This window comes from Delphinus delphis, chromosome 6, assembly GCF_949987515.2.
Source record: "Delphinus delphis chromosome 6, mDelDel1.2, whole genome shotgun sequence".
In the NCBI taxonomy this organism is placed as follows: Eukaryota; Metazoa; Chordata; class Mammalia; order Artiodactyla; family Delphinidae; genus Delphinus; species Delphinus delphis.
Window position 1 is genome coordinate 75,916,011 of NC_082688.1, and position 18,991 is coordinate 75,935,001.

The following is an 18,991-nucleotide window of genomic DNA, read 5'->3' on the forward strand; positions in this document are numbered from 1 at the left end:
CCCGTTCAAGGAAGAAACGCTAAGGAGCTCAAACGGCAAGAGCAATTCTACCACACTTTTCACAAATATGAAATGTAATTATTTATTTACTGTGGGTTAAAATTTGTGTTTTAGGAAGACATTTTGCCCTTTCTCTGCATTATTTTATCTCCTTATGTACTACTCTCTATTTTGCAGAAGGCTCAGCTGTGGCAGTCTTAATGGGGTTCTAGGGTCCCACCATGTGGCCCTAGAAGCTATCACTTACACGAGTCTTAATTTAGATATGATTGTTCATGCGTGTTAGCACAACCGTAATACAGTAGAGCATAGAGAAGACTGGCATGGGCATGTGGGAGAATACTTTTTTTTTTTTTTTTTGCGGTACGTGGGCCTCTCGCTGTTGTGGCCTCTCCCGTTGCGGAGCACAGGCTCCGGACGCGCAGGCTCAGCGGCCGTGGCTCACGGGCCCAGCCGCTCTGCGGCATGTGGGATCTTCCCGGACCGGGGCATGAACCCGTGTCCCCTGCAGCGGCAGGCAGACTCTCAACCACTGGGCCACCAGGGAAGCCCCGAGAATACTTTTTGAGTGCACTGTTAAACACTGGTGAGAATGAGGTGAAGGGACGGTGCTGCTCGTGGAAAGCCAAGTGCTGGGGTCCTCTGAGGAACAGGTTGGGGTGTTTAGATTTTACTCCCTCGGCAACAGAGATAAGTTAGAAATTTTAAAGCTGGAGAGTGTTACATTCATATTTGTGTTTTAGTAAGTAACTCTCAAAGGAATGTGAAAGGTCAACCAAAGGAGCCAGAAACCAGAGGCAGAACAGTCACTGAATTAGTCTATTATAAATATTCCAGACAGGAGGACACTGAAAAGGAGGCATCAATAGAAACTGTGGTTAAGTGGGGTTGAGTAAGAGAGAACAGTCAAAGGTAAGGGAGACTGTCTGCGAGCTCCTGGGAAGAACCGTCACACTAAGAGAATGGATCATTTGTAGATACTTTGTGGTCACCTGAAATTAATGTGATACAAATGCAAAGTCTCCCTGCCTTGTTTTGATACATTGTAACAACATGTGAAACAATCCAACGGTTTAAAACTTTCCGAAGGAATTCTAAAATGCACTCAAAATAACCTGTAGAATTCAGATGGAAAGATAAGGAAAAACTGAATCAGAGGCCTAAGGGTAACGTGTGATGGTACCATGTGCTGTTTCTTTCAATAACTTTTCGGCTCATTCTTAAGCAAAGACAAAAATAAATAAAAATAAGAATACACGTTCGAAGACCCACTAGCAGCATCAAGATCAGGAGGCTGAGTTACTTTTCCTTCTCTGTGGACTCTAGGGTCCGCCCCGTTCAGTAATCACCGCCACACCCACCACATACCTATGGCACAGTTTCCTGCCTCAACAGGCGCCAACCTGCCTACTTACAAGTCACTGGACTTCGCTGAAACTCTGTTAAGAATTGTTCTACTGATTTGACTTCCTGGGGTAACCAAGAATGGTTCCACAGCTGCCCCAAATTAAGATTTCTTTTGGCCCTGGCTTGTAACATTGCATCAAGATGTGATTAAGTAGGTCAGCACACACTTGTTCAGGGAATGATTCTGCCTATACTTTTACCTAAAGTCAAAATCATCAGGAAAAACACTTTCTTTAAACTTTAGAAATTTTTCTTTGTGTAAATGCAGTAAAAAAAAAATATTCCACTAGCCCTATCATAGATTGGAATTAACACTTCTGACAACTTTTAAGAAGTGGATGGTGCCTATATATATTGTTCATTTTTATCCCTACCAGAGGTGACTATTTTGACCTTTGCACGTACTTTACAAATTTAGGATTCATGACCTTTCATTCACCAATTCACTAGATATTCACAGATCACTGAAAATGTGTCAGCCACTATACTAGATATTACGGTAAAATATAAGATGATAATGAATATATTGATTTTAAATGTTACTATTCTAAGAATTTTACATTTATTTACTTATTAAATTTTCTCAAAATATTATGAAATCTGGAAACTTTTAACAACTCCATTTTAGAGATGAAAATATAGAAGCACAGAGAGATTAAATCATTTGCTTACAGATACACAGCTAAAAAAGTGTCGAAGCTAAGATCTGGAGCCAGGTTATCTGTTCCTAGAGCCATTCTACGGTAAAAGATGAATAATACTGAATTACACTGGAGCATCAGAGATAAATGTCTCAAGAGTAAAAAGGAATTGAACATTGGGAAATCCAAAAAGCCATCAGAGGGGGCAACGTTTGCAAAGTACTGGGACTAGTTTATGCCTTTGAGCTGGCTGGTCCACTCCCATACATGTGGCTGGCACTACTGCATCAGGGTAAGCTCTTGGCATCTCGGCTAAGGGTTCCAGCCCCAAGCCTTGAACTACTCCTTCAATCCCCTTGCACTTTCCTGACTGGTTTCACGCCTCCCGTCCCCTTGGCTCCCTGTCTCTCTCCTAGTATACTGACAGAGGGCTCCCATTCATCACATTGAATTATTGCTGAATATTTCTCCTTCCTCAACAATTTTGACTTTCAATTGAGTATGACTCGCACTGGCCCTTGGGTAAGCTTTGCCTCCAGCCACTCGGGCTCTTTGATGCAGTGAAGCACCAATGTCATCTCCCGGCAGCTTCTAGGTTGGGCCCTTCTTCCTCCCAGTGAATCCCTAAAACGTGAAACTAGACATAAAGGCCTCTTAATTTTTCACTTTGTTTCTAATTTTGACAAAGACACTTTAAGTGCAAACCCAAACTTCTAAAATAAGGACAAGTACAAAGTCATAAAATTTACAGTTTCTCTAAAGAACAATATTTCTTACGGTTCATTGTACAACATTTGTTCAAACCAGACGTGGATCAATAGTGTTTTATTGGTCCTTTTCATGCTAAACCTTTGTTAATTGTACACTAAATTTTGTTACTTTGCTACACTTCACCGCACAGACCCTCTGACACGCTGGGGAGATTCAGGGCGCAAAGTTTGGGGTTAAGAAGTCTAACTGTGGAGGGAAGCGAGGTACAAAAAGGATGTGGGATAATTCATCACTCTCCTTCCACTACTCACTCCGAGGTTTTACATAAAAGATGCCTGGTTTTCTCTGTTCAAGCCATATAGTAATGTAACTGAAAAAACTCGCAATTTCAAATTCTTTATTACCATGCCATTCCCTATTCATTTTCAGCTTTAAAATAAGGGAAAATAAATGCACGAAAATGAGTTCTGAAATAAACAAATCATTGAGCCTGTTAAGCTTGTGGTTTTGCCTGTAATTGTCTTCCTTCTTTTTCCTTATTCCCCTTGAACTGGCATTTTTCCCTCTAGAGGAGCTGAGGGAGGCTGCTTTTCTATGACTCTATTTTCCTCTCTCAATTTACCAAATCTGACTCTATAAAACAATTTCATGTTTAATGACGAGAATATTGATCCCTAAATTGGCCAGCTCTGAAAACATAATCTATTTCATGTGTCAAAAAAGTATATTTGGTTTAGAAATCTTAGCACAGAAAAGAGAATAGATAATCTTAAAAAAATCAAAAGCAATTTAACACAACTGATATTTACTAAACAGAAAAGCACCAAACAACACATCAATAAGATACCTCCTACCCTGCAGGCATCATTTATACCTAGTATGAATTATAACACCATCACCTTTCAAAAGATACTTATAATTTTCATGCATGAATTCATTTATTCATTCAACAAATTTCTTCCAATAACCAGCTACCAACAAAACACTATTATTAAGTGCAGGGCATACAAAGATGAAAAAGACACAGCCTTCATGTACAAGGAGCTTCTAATCAAGAAAAATAGACAAAGTACTCACTGTTGTGGAGCTGAAGAACTTGTTTTCTGGAGCCAAACTGCTTGTGTTCAACTCGCGGTTTTGTTACTTACCAGCGCTCTGAGCCGCAATTTCCTGAGTAGAGAAAGGGGTGGGGGGGTAATAAGAGTTCCCATCCCACGTGTTTGTTGTCACGGTTAAATGAGATACGGTTCACGTGTGCTTGGGGAAGTAACTGTCTCACAGTGATTAAGAAATATGATTACTGTGAAAAATTACTACTTCATGATACTAAAATGCTCTCATTTGTACTCATGAAAGTTTGGAAGCCATGGGACATTCAAATAAAGTGGTTCAGAGGAGGGATGATCCCGTTTGTTTGGTGTTAGAAGGATGCTCAGGATGACTTTATGGCATTTATGACAGACAGTAAAGGAAGAATAAAATTATAATTTATAGAGATGAGGCAGGGTGCAGGAAAGGGAGAATATAAATTCAATGTAGAATATTTTTGAAAAATGTAGAGAGCAGAAGAAGTGTTACCTGCCAGGACCGCAGAATTTGACACCAGAAAAATATGTAATGGGGTTTTCTCTAATCAACGCTGTTATCAATACTATTCTCTTTTATGTTTTTCTCTCTTAAATTCTGGCTTCATGTCCTTGTATCCTGGGGGGAAAAATGGGCTTTTGGATTCTATCAAATCCTGACTAAATTAAAAACAACTACTGCTTCTCCTACTAGTAGTATTCCACACTAGTTGAATTACCTGCTCAGGTGTGAGTAGTGGAGACCCTTGTTCTTTTGCGGTCTCTGCTAAATGTCACGGATGGTCAGTGAGTACTCTCATCTCCACCCAGCCAGAACTGAAACTTCTCCCAATTCTTTGTGAATCTGGGACCTGTCAGTAATAGAGCTTCCTGGCTGGCTTTCCTCTAGCCTGTGGAATCTCAACCTATGTGTACATGGTTTATCCTTCAGGAGGAGATTCATGGAAATGTATATGCAAATTCCTGGAGCTTTTTCTTAATAGCTCCTTTATCTCCAGTTCTTTGTGCTGTAAATTCCAGAAACCTCAGCTTCCTCAGCCTCTGATCCATGTCTTCTCAACTTTTTAAGACCTTAAGACCCTCATGCTCTGCTAGGACTTGTCATTTCTGCACCATGATCTGTAAAGTTCCCCTGGGCATAAATTCTGGATAATCATAGGACTCATCTCACTTGTTTCCCCTCTCTAAGGAGCACAGTCTTTCTCTGATGCCGTCTAATTTTTTAAAACAATTGTTTTATGTATTTGTCCATTTTTTTATCTGATTATGGTGAGAGAATAAGTCTGGTTCTAGCTCACTCCACTGTGACTGAAGCAGAAATTACTCAAATTGGCATCTTATGGATGAAGAAGCATCCCAGGTGGTTCTAATAGAAGGCCAAGATTGGAAACAATCAGATGGGGCATAGTAGTCATCTCCTTCTCTACATATTGGGAAGCTTCTCCACAGCACCCCTGTAGCCTTTGTGGGGGACTATTCCTTATCTTCTCCTGGGGGCCATGCTTATCCCACATCAGCCCCTGAGCATAGCAATTCACTGGCCACAATGATTTGCTTCCATCAGACTTATGTTTGACATAAGTTCTTCGGGGAAAGAGCTTTCCTTTTTGCCCTCTGGAGGGGAAACTGGCATGCTCTAGGTTTGAGGAAGGTGTCTTAATGGCATCATTTGTGCCCTGCCTCAAGCTGAGCTTAAAGCCAGATGCACTTGGTACTGTTGTATATTTTGACAATCCAGCTCTCTTTCCCACATACTTGAAGCAGCAGCACTCGTACAAAAAAATCACCTGATCAAACTCAGGCCATTATCCATAAATGATGAATGACTGATCTTTTTTTTTTTTCTTGCTAACATTGAAATATTCTTTAACATAAGTATAGTCGGTGAGAGAAGTTAAGAGCCATTTTTTTTTTGTAAAAAACAATCATTTTCACTGTATTTTAAATATAGTAGTCCAGAAGCCAAAAAAAGCCTTTCAGAAGTTAAGACTTCATGGAAGAGAAATTAGAAGAAAATATACTTAATGATAACGTGTCAATAAGTATAGGAATTCTAACTCATTTATTCTTTCAAAACATTATTCACTAATTTGTCCACTAAAAATTATTTGTCAGGTGCGTATTATTACCCAAGCACTATTCTAGGTTCTGGTGATATAGCAGTGAATAAAATGGACAAAATCCCTATACTTATGGAGCTTGTAATTTACTAGGGGAACAGGCAAGAGGCAAACAAATAAATATGTATAAGACATAGTCCAGGACATAGACGATATACAGAATGAAAGCCAGCAATGAAAAATAGAATGGTAGCTGGAGGGGACAGTGGGTTAAAAAATGAGTTGGATTATTTTGTTTACTAGATGAGAGAGATAATAGCATGGACTGTGCAGCTGGAACTCTTCCCATCTGGATTGCTTTCATTTTCCCCCAATATCTGCAAGTCCAGTTCTCTTATATGTTCTGCTCAAATGTCACCTTTTCAGTGAGGCCTTCACCTTAGTTAAGACTGTACCCTTCTCCAGCCACCAGCACTCCCTATCTTATCTATATCTTCTACATTTTCATTATTGCTTCTGTTTATTTTCTGCTTCAGCCCCACAACAATGGAAGATCCACAAGGGCAAGAATGACTTTCTGTTGAGTCCACCGCTAAGGCTCTAACACCTGAAACAGTTCCAGACATACACCTGGTATTTAATAGATATTTCTGGTTGAACCCAAGTGAGCCAGCAGAAGGTTTGACATATGTTTGAGGCACAGAAAGGAAGTTGGTTGGAGTGAACATAATGAAGACTGTAGTGAATAATGAACAATACACAGTCCCTCCCATTAGCACCTACTTTCTAGTAATATGAAATAACTAAACAGACAATCCCAATCCAACGTGCTGAGAGTTATGGGTGCTCTGGTAACACACAGGGGTTCCCTTCTCCGATGTGGACTCAAGGAAGTCTATCCAGGAGGGTTGATACCGGAAGACTTGAATGTAGGGCTATCCAGGCAAAGAAAGGGGAAGAAGCCCTTTCTAGGCAGAGAGAACAGCATGTGCAAAATAACTGATGATAAGGAAGGGTGTGCCACTGCTGGCAACTGTAAATACTTTAGTATAGCTGAAGCCTACAGGGTGTCTGATGACCTCTGAGGACTGGACTTGATGCAGAGGGCAAGGGAGAGTCACTGAAAGGTTTTACACAGCAAGTCACAAGATCATACCTGTGGTGTTGGCGAGAATGATTGGAATGTGGATATTGGCATCAGTTATGTTGGCATTAGGTGATGGGGGACTAAACCTACAGAGTGGCATTAAGGATGGAAAGAAGCAGAGAGGTTTGGGAAGTCTCGTGACAGTCAGTGCATGGCTTTCCCTGGGACAGGAACAAGAATCTGTAGTTCAGGAAAGAAGGAACAAAGAATACTTTACTGCCTTTCTCTGGTCAAATATGTTGTTTGCAAAGTTAAGATTAACTCCTAGAAAAATTCCATAGCTGAACTTTTCTATCTGTTCTCCTTGAAGTACACACAAATTTACACTGCTCCTCAAATTATCACTGTCCATACATGGGGCTTCAAGGATAAAATTGGGGAGGGACTCTAGTTCTGTTGTATCAACCATCGGAAGCACTAGAATGTTAAAGCCTCTTTTGCAGGACCAGCTAAGGTATCAGGTGTTAGTCTAAGAAAAAAAGTTGTCTGGAAGAACAGAAGACATCTTTATGGACCTTTCTTCTTACTCTTACTGTCTTCTCTAAAGCCCTCATTCCTTTCTTTCCCTTGACTTCACCGAAGAGCATTACGTTTTTCCTTAAGACTGACATAAGAGACATTGTTGTATTCTGTTCAATCTATAGTACTAATTCTGCCACTTTCATCACCCTTTTCTCTTTCTTCTCTTCATGTCTTACTCATATATCTCACACACATGCACATGCACTCATACACAGGCATGTGCATACACACACACACACACATACACACATCCTCTATTTTTACGCTGGAAGCTCCACCATAATACTATGGTCTATCCTTCCTGATTTTTCATCTCCATCATACAACACAAGTTCTACTCTCCAAAAATGTTGGCAGAATGAATGCATGTATGTTAGACATGAAATGAAGAATGGTGTTTCATATTTATAGGAACACATCCTGAAATACCCAGAGCTGGGAAAAAAAAAAAAAGCAGAATAACAGTACCAAGAGGAAGAGAGGAGATGCCACTATTGTACATGTGTCTACTGGGGGCCTTAACAACAAAAACATATTTTCTCACAGTTCTGGAGGTTGGGAAGCCCAAGATCAAGGTGCCGGATGATTCGGTTCCTGGCAAGGACTCTCTTCCTAGCTTGAAGTCAGCTGCTTCCTCACTGTGCCCTCACATGGTAGAGAGAGAGAACTTTGGTGTCTCTTCCCTTTTTTTTTTTTTTTTTTTTAATAAGGGCACCACCCCTATTGGATTAGTGCTCTAACCTCATGACCTCATTTAATCTTTATTACCTCCTCACAGGTCCTATCTTTAAATATAGTCACAATGGGGGTTAGAGCTTCAACATGTGAGTTTTAGAGGGACACGATTCACTCCATAGCAATATGCATGCTTACTGAATCTTTGACAATGTTCACATACCCAGTGCTTTCATGTTACTGTGTCGCCAAGATTTTTCATATCATTACCACCTTCTAAAATATCATGCATTAGAAATGGGGGCAGTGCTCCGGAGACTAGTGGTTTGCTGCACTGAGAGTCTGCATAATGACCTAGAAACAGACTTAGTGTTAAAGCCAAAGACGTACATTTGAATTCTAGCTTTGACATTCCCACTTTTGGATAAATTATTTACATTCTCTCACTCCCACTTTAGGACAAGTTATTTACATTCTCTGAGACTCAGTTTTCTCACCTATAAGTTGGAGATAATACATCCTACCCTGTTGTTGTAATGCCTAAATAAGTATAACACAGAAAAATTTTTGAGCCATGAAAATTGGGCAACAAGCCTTTCAACTTCATTCAATCTAGTTACTTGCCTCAGTGGCAACCATCAAGGTTGTACATCTTATCGGTAGGGTTCATAATAATTGGCATTTATTCTGTGCCAGACATTGTTATCAGTAACTTTACACACATAAGTAATAATACATGTGGTATTATCTAAATTAATACTCACAAAAATTCCCATGAAGTAGTTATTATTATTACCCTCAGGAAATAAAGACAGCTTCTACTGACATGTAAGAGGAACCTAGTGGTTATTCATTCAGCCTACTCAGAGGCAGAAAAAAGCTAGAAAATGTAAGGCAAGAGGTCCCTAAACTTTGAGAAGCTACTTTTGATTTCTCTGAGGTCTTGGGACCACAGAGGAGGGTAGCTTTCCTCCAGCAACTGCCCCTACATCCAAAAGGGGTCATTGCTGCTGTAACTAATTTCCACACATTTAGTGGCTTAGAATAACATAAATTTATTCTCTTGCAGTTTTACAAATTTATTCCCTCTTTAGGGAAGAATCCATTTCCTTGATTTTTCTGGCCCCAAGAGGCTTCCTGTGTTCATTGGTTTATAGCCCCACATTACTCCAAAATGCTTTCATCATCACATCTCCTTCTCTGACTCTGCTCTTGCCTCTGTCCTTCCTTTATAAGCACTCTTGTGACTATATTGACCTGACCTGGATAATCCAGGAAAATCTTTATATCTCAAGATCTTTGTTTTAATGAAATCTGCAAAGTCCCTTTTGCTAGTTATGTAACACATTCAAAGATACTGGGGTTTAGGACATGGAATTCCTTGGGAGGCCACTATTCTGCCCACCACAGATGATTACAGGTACCATCCCACAACAGCTTATAGACCAGTGGGTAGACACTCAACCTAAACCAGGCCAAGCAGCTTTGTCCTCCAAAAATTTGGTAGTTGGTTATTAAGATGCTGAGGTTACCCCATAGGATCAGACACTGGAACTTCTTATAGAAACAGGGCCATCATCACCACAGTAAACCAAAACCAAGTACCACCTGAAACTGGAGAGATGAGTTAGGGGCAGAGACTATGAGGAAACAAAGAATCCCAGCCTGCAGGGAGGAGAATGAACAAATTCACAGAGGGAAGCAGAGTTTTAGGATGTCTTTCATTAACAACCTCTTTATTGTTTATTAAATCTAGCTTTAAAATTCCTGCTCCTTGCTACTAGACCAGTGTTAATTAGAGCCATGCTTGAGCAGGGTGGAGGTTGTTACCTGAAAGGTCTTCCACCAATGCTAAAACTCCATCAAATTGTGGAGAGCAGTTGTTGTAGACATCACAGAGGGTGAGTGGCTTGGAGGCTCCCAGGAACACTGAAAAGATAAAGCAGCTTAGAGCATGGACAGAAGTCCCAAAATTCAGGACCATAGGATTTGCGTACTATCCAAATATGCACTGGGGCTTTCACTATTCAACAATCTGTTGTCATTATTTCCCCTCCCAATTCCAATATTGTACTGTGACCAAAGAAATGAACCTCTGGATCCTGTGAAGCCCTCGTGGCTGAAATACAATGAAAACAGCATTTACCAGCACTGCAGTAGCAGCTGCTGCTATAGCTAACACAACAGAGGATTCACCAGCGCTATGCTAGCACTTCCCATGTGTTATCTCACTGGGTCCATATAAGAACCCTATAAAGTGGAAGATTATCTTCATTGTAAACACTTCAACACTGGAGTAATGTTAACCTACATGTTGAATATTTTGTGATTAAAAACACATTACTCTTTGAATAGTAAGTCTATAATCAAACCCATATGAACACTCACTTGAAAAAGGAGATGTGAAGGGAAACTTTCAGGGAAGAATGGAGAAAGCAGTGTTAAGAGTTCCCACTGCCGAGAATGTATGGTCTGGCTTCTGTTCATTGTCTTTAGGCATGATTTCCTTAAAAGAAAGTTCCTGAAGCTTTTTGTTCTAGTTCCAACTCCTTTTTTTGTCTTTGACAGAAACCTCTTGCTTTTTTGTCTTCTACAAATGAATGTTAAGGAAAAGAATACGGGTTGAAACACTGCCCTTTTGCCCATGGCCTATTGCTTATACGCATGCACAAGTCTTAACCCTTTAGCCTTCAGGGACTGGGGTAACAGAGGGAGGCCAACCTCCCTCCTGGAGTCTAGCATATTTGATTACAAACTCCGTTGAAACTATTCTCTTTGGCTGTTAGATTCAGCCACCGAGTGCTCAACTGTTTTAAAATTGTGCAGTCTGAAGGCTCCAATTCAGCAGAGGCAGTTTCCCCTTCAGAACGCTCTCTTTGATTATAGTTTTAAAGACAGCTTAAGATTTCAAGTGTCTTCTTTTTTTTCTATAAAGAATGAGATGTTTTAGGTTTACTGGAGCTTATCAGTGAATTAGAAGTGGAAAACAATGATTAAGCATCTACTAATACTCTGCCTAAATCCCAGCTTAATTTTCCCCACATCCTTCACCTTCAGTTCCAAAAAGACCTGGCAGATCACTCTCCTTAAAATGCATTTATATCTGGCATTTGCTCTCTTATAAGCTGGACTTGATGCTGTGAGGCAGACAGCTGAACTCTAGGGGAGTGGAAAATTGAAAAGTGAGATATAACAGGAGAAAAAAATTGAAGAAAAAACTATTTTTATTGAGGCTTAAAGGGGATAGAACCAACATTTCTGGGTTATACACGGAAACTAGGAGACCATAAGATGAGCAATTCATCTACCACCAGATAAAGAGAAGGTACATTTCCAAGGACAAGGCTGTCCCAATGGGGACAGGCCCCCCATCCATTTGAAATTTTGGTGAATATTCTCTTATAGAGAAACCATGACGATTCAGTCCAGATCTAGAAATGTCATACAATACAAGTGTTCTACCACATAGGCCCACAGAATGATTATCAGAATGTTTCAGTTTTACTGTGTGTATAACTAGTGACGAAATATTTTTCATTTATTTATTTAGCCTAGTATGTATATGTTAACAGTCTGATATATACTGTGCCTGATATGTTTTATCTTGTTTATCCACTGGGTAAGTTTTTTGTATTTCGGGGGATATAAATTATTCATTTAAAGTCAGAAAACATTAACTTCCTTATCCACCTACGTTTTCAACGGCTAACATATGAACACGGTATTAGAAGTGGCTGGTTACTGAAAACTCTGCTTAAAGATTTTATTAATTCTTTTTTTTAAATTGGTAAACAAAATGTTTATTTAAAAAAAATTTATTTTTTATTGAAGTAGAGTTGATTAGATTGTATTAATTCTATATAGTCTACGTGGTTAAGGAAATTATATCCAAATCAAAGAAATCTATGCTATATAAAACTGAGATCTTTTCACTTAGAAGACAATAAAATAAATACTTGCCAAGGTATCAATGTGGATGCATTAAGCAAGGGCTTACCAATGCTGGCTTTTTACAGGAGAACGCAACAATGAAAAAAATGCACATACCATGTTTCTATTCATCTATTCCAAAGGCCGCTTGCTCAATAGAGGATTTAGCTTAGTGGGGGTGACAGCTGCTTGGTGTGAACCGCGACATTTCTAAAATGAGAACCGACTCAGAATTATAAGCCTTCATTCCCTGCATTAATTGTAAACGTGCAGTAAAAAAAAATGTTCCCTTCTTGAAGATGGAGATGTAAACTATGAAATCAACATAGAATGCTTCAGAACAGCACTATGTGAAAATACTTTCAGTTTACAAATTGTCACTTGCTCATGACTCTTTGTACATGTTGTTCCTTCTTCCTCCCAAATCTCTCTGTTACTTTCTCTGTCACACACACACACACACTCCACATAAGCATATGCACTTCTTCCAACTAGTTATTACTCAACTTTCATATTTCCGTTTAGACATAACCTCTTATAGGGAGATGACTCGGACTCAAGTCTATTCTTATGTACTTCTCCTAGCTTCTATCGCTGCATCCTATACTCTCATCATAACACACATCACACTGTATGGTGATCGTCTGAACACTTTTGTGTATCTCCTAATAGATGATAAGCTTTGTGAGAGTAGGAACAATATCTGTTACACTCCTAGTCCATGACTCTGCTCCCTGAAGGATATTCAATAAATGTTTATGAAATTAATGCTTCAATGAAAGAGCTTTAAAAGAATGACTTGTAGTCTATAACGAAGCTTACTGAATTGATGAATGTATTTAATGACAAAATGTGCCAATCAGTCAAGGGTAGGTTGGCCAATGACAGAAAGACGATTATCACAGAGGCAAAGGGTAGAAGTGACCTTGCAAACTGCTTCTAGGAGAAGAAGCACCCTCACCAAGGCTTCAGTTCTGCTGGTTTTGACAGTAGATGCATGTTCATTACTGAAATGAGTGTGTCAGGCTACCTAAGGCTGATGTCACTGAACATTTGAATCATATAAAGAACTCTTTTGGATCTGTTTCCAGGTGCTCCAAAGCAAACTTCTGAATACAAATCAGGTACAGGGAATTATAATGAGAGACTGTCCCATGAGAGAGACAGAGAGAGAGAGAGCACACATACCTCACCCCTACTCTCTATACTTATGGATCAGATTCCTGGGCCTGCAAAATAGAGAACAAGACCCTAGACTAGAGCGAGTTCATGAAAGTAATGTCTATAATGGTCTGTCCATCCGTGTGGCCAATTGAGAATTCTGACAAAGCAGTCGTCTGTCTTGTCATTCAAACTTCTATGTTAACAGCTAAACAAACCAGAAGCCCTCCAAATAGCTTTTGAAATGGAAAAACAAATGGAAATCTATGAATCATCATACATTTCCTGTTATTGTTAGCAATCTTAAAGGTTTTATTGAGCATAGAATATGCTCAATTCTTAACTATGCCACATGAGGAATATATGTGATGTATTAAATAATATTTTCCAAATTCAGAATTTTTTAAGGAAAAAAATATTTTGCAGTCTAAATTATGTCAATTTACTCTATTACTTACCCAGAGTGTAAACTGTTAACGCTTAAAGTCCTTATACAACTATAAAAGAAAAATAAATTTTAAAATTAAATGCAAATAAGACTGAAAATCTAATGAAATTAGAATTAACAAAATTAAGTATAATGAATGATATTGCTTTTTTGAAAGCAAAACTACCATTTGTAACTCGAACACGAAAGTCATGGCTAGGGAAGTTTCTTTTGCTTTTTGATGTTCATGTTCTGTTATGTCTTATGTAATGTAAGCTCAGGGAGAAAGAGAGAGTGGTGGGGGGAGGGAAGGCGGGAAAAAGGGAGAGGAGAGAAACACTTTATTTTGTTAATCACTCTGTCCTCAAGGTAAGATGCTTACACATGGTAAGTGCTTGATAAAACTTGTACAATTAATAAAAAGGAATAAATTTTCTGACTGCTTTCCTCTGTTTAAATTTCTGTGCAGCCACTGTTGAGGCAGTGATATAATTTGTCATTTACTCAGTGATAATGCTTCACTTTCCTATTCAGTAACTTTCTGTCCTTTACTCATTAGTCCAGGGCAATAAAATTAGTATTGTTTGGCATTATTGTAAATTCAAACATGGTCATCAAAACCAAACGCTGAGCTTTTCTTATAATGTGGTCGTTAAGATGATCCGATGTATATTTAAATTCTTATTTTCAAACCATAAAGATAAAAACATAATTCTGGATTTGATCTTGGAACAGAAAAAGAACATTAATGAAAAAACTGGTAGAAAGCAGGCTGGAGTTTAGTTAATAGTAATGAACCAATGTTCATGGATTATAGTCTTATAATATATATATATATATATATATATATAACTAATATATATATTAGTTCTTAACGTTTTTACAGTTTCTAATATGTATAACCAGTGTAGCCATTGCTTTAAAATGCACCATGTAAATATAAACACATCCTATCAAAATATGCATATATATACTGGCAGGTAGAAAGCAACCTGCCAGTATGTATATGCATATTTTGATAGGATGTGTTTATATTTACATGGTATGTATTGTGTGAAGGTGACTGGCCACACCTGTATCAGTCAGTGTTTATTAAGAAGAATTCAATCTACTCTATGTATTTCATACATAGCAGGTTTTAACACAGGGAAGGGGAGGCTTCCATAATCATTGGGACAGCCAGGAAAGCTAAGTCACCCAGAACTTCAGCTTGCAGCAACAAAGCCTGTGGTTCTCAGAGGGTCACCCAGAGAACCTCTGGAGGCATCCGTCAACTATCTCAGTCCTCAGCCTAAATGCAGATGATCTTCAAGATACACCTGGAAGCCACTTCCAACTCTACACTTGCTCGCGTGCCTAACTGCAGCTCCAGAGAAGACTGGCCCACATTTCTCTTTTTCCTTCCAAAGCTCTCGTAAGTTCCTCTCATTGGCAGACACTGACATGGAACCATGGGAGAGGGAGGTTCTCAGAATTGTAGTTTTAACCTCTCTGTGATTCAGACAATCCAATACCACATCTTCGGTGAAACACTGGTAACCTAATGAGTGGCATCTCATTGTTATAAGAATTTTGTTCTTATTCATGTAATATAAATGACATACCAAATATACGGAACTCTGTTCTAGAATGTAGTGACTATGAGATATGATCCTTGGTCAGAAACAGACTCAGTGGGACCCCAATTCGGGAATGCACTTCTGAACCACACGTGGCAAGTCGTTAGGGCAAACACTGAGTTAGTTTTACCTGGTCTGCAAGATACGGAAGTGCCCAGGTCTAGTTCACTATTATTAAGATGTTTATTCTAGAACCTCCCCGGTACCCTTAGATGTTTATCTGTAGATGACCTGCATTAGCTCCAATAACTCTAGACTGGATGAAACTCTTATTCTGGTCTCAGCCTAGGTTCTGGTCCTGATGGTGAAGGTTAAGGAACCAATATATCTGTGTATACATTGATATGACCTTAGTCCAAGAGAAACATCTTAAGGGCAGGGATGACATCACCTTCACTCTTACTTCTCTTCCAAAAACAACCAAACAAAAAAGATATATGTCACTTACCTGCTGAAACTATTTCCACCCACAGCATCTCACAGTATTCAAGATGAAACTCCCACTCTTAAGTATTGCATTCAAAAGTCTTTACTCACAACCTTCCATCCTGTCTTCTGAACTCATCTTCTCAAACGTCTTTGACAGTCCAGTCACAAGAGGCTACTTTGTTATGCTTTTGTACTGATGTTCACATAGTCCCTTCTGCCTGGGCCGTTCTTACCTAGAATATTTTCTTCCTTAAAAACTCCCTTCACATCTTTCAGAGAAGGCCCAATATACCACTTTCACCTGAAACTTCTCTAACAAATGGCCTCCTTGCTCTGAATTAATGGTGACCCTAATTTCTACAACACCAGAATGCTTTGTACATTCTAGTAGCAGTTTTTGTGCTGAATTTTAATCATGTAGATAAGATACATACCTTCTCATTAGATAGTTATATTGTTGAGGGTAAAATAACCTACAATTTAGTCTTCGGATTCGTATCACCAAGTGGATTATGCTCAATAAAGTTTTAATTGTCTGAAATTAATAAAAATCTGACATTTGTATAATACTATAGTTTACAAAATGCTTTCACATGCATTATTTCACTTAATCCTGATAACACCCCAATGAGGCAGATTTTTTTTTTTTTTTTTTTTTTTTGCGGTATGCGGGCCTTTCTTTCACTGTTGTGGCCTCTCCCGCTGCGGGGCACAGGCTCCAGACGCGCAGGCTCAGCGGCCATGGCTCACGGGCCCAGCCGCTCCGCGGCATGTGGGATCTTCCCGGACCGGACCGTGGCACGACCCCGTGTCCCCTGCATCGGCAGGCGGACTCTCAACCACTGCGCCACCAGGGAAGCCCCTGAGGCAGATATTTTTTTATTATTTCTATATTGTAGATGAGGAAACTAAAGCTCAAGAACATTTAGTATCTGATCAGCACACCAAACACCATCAATACCTCTTGATTGATGGCTCATTGTAGACAATTGCTCACGGCTCTCTGTGCTTTTACAGAAAACAAAACCACCCGCAGTCTTCATGCCTGAACTTCGTGTCAGCAGCCTGTGCTTCATATATATTATTCAGTCATTCAGAACTCAAGAATCACATTTTCAATCTTTCATTACAGCTCCCTACACAAATATGACTTAATATATGGTTCTGACTTCATCTTGGTTACCTTTCCTGTAAAATTAGCACCATAAAACTGACCCACCTGTCAAGCCTCCTGAATTGTGATTTGATTGAGATAGCATTTACCAAGTCTTAGGCATCCCTTAAAATGTAGGGGATGTGTGAATGCAAATGTTATTATGGAAAGACGGCGATGCAGCTATAGAAGGTACATTTCTTATTTCAGCATGAGGAATTCCCTCTGTGTTCATCTGATAGGATTTTCCTACTGTGCTGTTTATTTAGATACAATTACAGACCACCTCTGTAAAGGATGGGATCGTTGAGTACACACATGAATAGAAACACGACAGAAGACCTTGAGTATAACTAGCTGGTTGTCATGGGGCATACAAAAATGTTGTGAATTGGAACTGGCCAAGGTTTGAAAAGACTTTTCACTCTGCAGCCCAGGCACTCCCAGTACTCCTGGAGAATCAAAATTTACAACTTCTAGTTTTCTGAAATCAGTTGCTTCTGGAATTCTTGGTTAATGGATATATGTCCAAATCTCCAATCCACTACTGACTTTTATGCACCTCTCTGATTATCAGCATCTCATTCTTACAAAATCTCTGAAGGAAGTTTTTGTAGCATCCCCGCTTTATAGACAAGGAAACTCCAGCCTAAATAGTGGGTGATTTGGAGGTCTTACTCATGCACTGTTACCCGTCACAGGTGACACTGCCAACACTTCATTATTCGATAGCCAACCACTTACTCTTTGCTTTTTTATTCTTCTTTACAAGGGGCGTCTGTTTTAGACCTCCCACTCTCCACCTGGTGTTTTGAAGTCATCCAAGAAACTATGCAAATGGAGATGTTTCTTCCTTTCACTGCCCTCAGGAAGGATCCTGAAGTCCTAGGAGCTATGAAGCCCACTTGTAAATCATCATCAGCTATCAGCCTTCCATCACTTTATCTCTGTATTGCTCCCTGAGCTTTACCAGGCAGAAACTGATTGGCACAGCACTGTCTATCAGCCTGACACTTCAGAGTATAAACCGTGGGGGGAAATCAAGCTGCAGACACTAGCAGCTCCCACAGTGTTGTGATAAAACTTAAATTACAACTCAGAGAAGACAGTGTATACATTATATGAAAATGCCTGGGCTCTTACATATGGTGAGAGGAAACTTGAAACCACAGCTTACAGTCTCACTGAATTTGCAGAGTGAAATGCTTCATATGAATGAAATATGCATTCAAAATACATAACAAAATGACAATAGATGCTTCTGCAAAAACTTGCTAAATATTAAATATGGATAAAGGATCTTGGTTAACTTAGATACCAGAGGTGTTTTGGTTTTAAAGTGCTACAAGCATTAATATTCATTACGGAAATAAGATTTGATAACCAGAGAAGGAACCCGAACAAAGCTTTGGTGATAAGAGGAAATTATCTTCTCAATGTTCAGAGAACATTTTGCTCTCCATTTTCACAAGTCAGAGTTGACACTAAAAGTTATATTCCCTTTAGACTGGATTTTCTTCTATAAGAGTGCTCTTTTCATAGCTGGATTATTGTGTTTTAATTTTAGCTATTACAATATAATTGATTCCAGTCAAATGCATATCATAAACGTTATTATTGACAGCTGGAGGGTTTTCAATCCAAGAAACTTTCCAATGGGAAAGAGGAGTCAAGTGAATAGTCTAGTGCAGCAAAATAACTTCTATTAGCTTCTTTTTAAGTTGGAAATGATACATACTCCATTTTCAGTTTTTCTGAATCCATGCGCCATTGGGCAATATCAGTTTTCACCTTTAACATCAGCCAAATAGGTTCGAAAGGAGATAAATTGAGATTCAAAGAATAATGTAGTTTCTGAGGATATAATAAAGCCCACTAAAATGAATTGAACAGCAGCTTGGAGCAAGTGTTAAAAAATTTTTTTTGTACGTGTAATTGGTATCTGCTAGAACCACTTATTTAAAGGTCCTCCCATATTATATTGGAAACTGATACTTGAAAGGATTTATAATATTGCCAGTAGA

General features: G+C 39.1%; 1 protein-coding gene across 1 annotated transcript in view; it reads right to left on the reverse strand.

Moving 5' to 3' along the window:
• LINGO2 (leucine rich repeat and Ig domain containing 2) overlaps window positions 1–10,178 on the reverse strand; it is a 216,547-nt gene extending 206,369 nt beyond the window's left edge. Inside the window, exon 1 of the mRNA XM_060013484.1 lies at window positions 10,079–10,178. The gene's annotated coding sequence lies outside the window, so the exon portion shown is untranslated. The remainder of the gene's footprint in view (window positions 1–10,078) is intronic.
• Window positions 10,179–18,991: the final 8,813 nt, after the last annotated feature.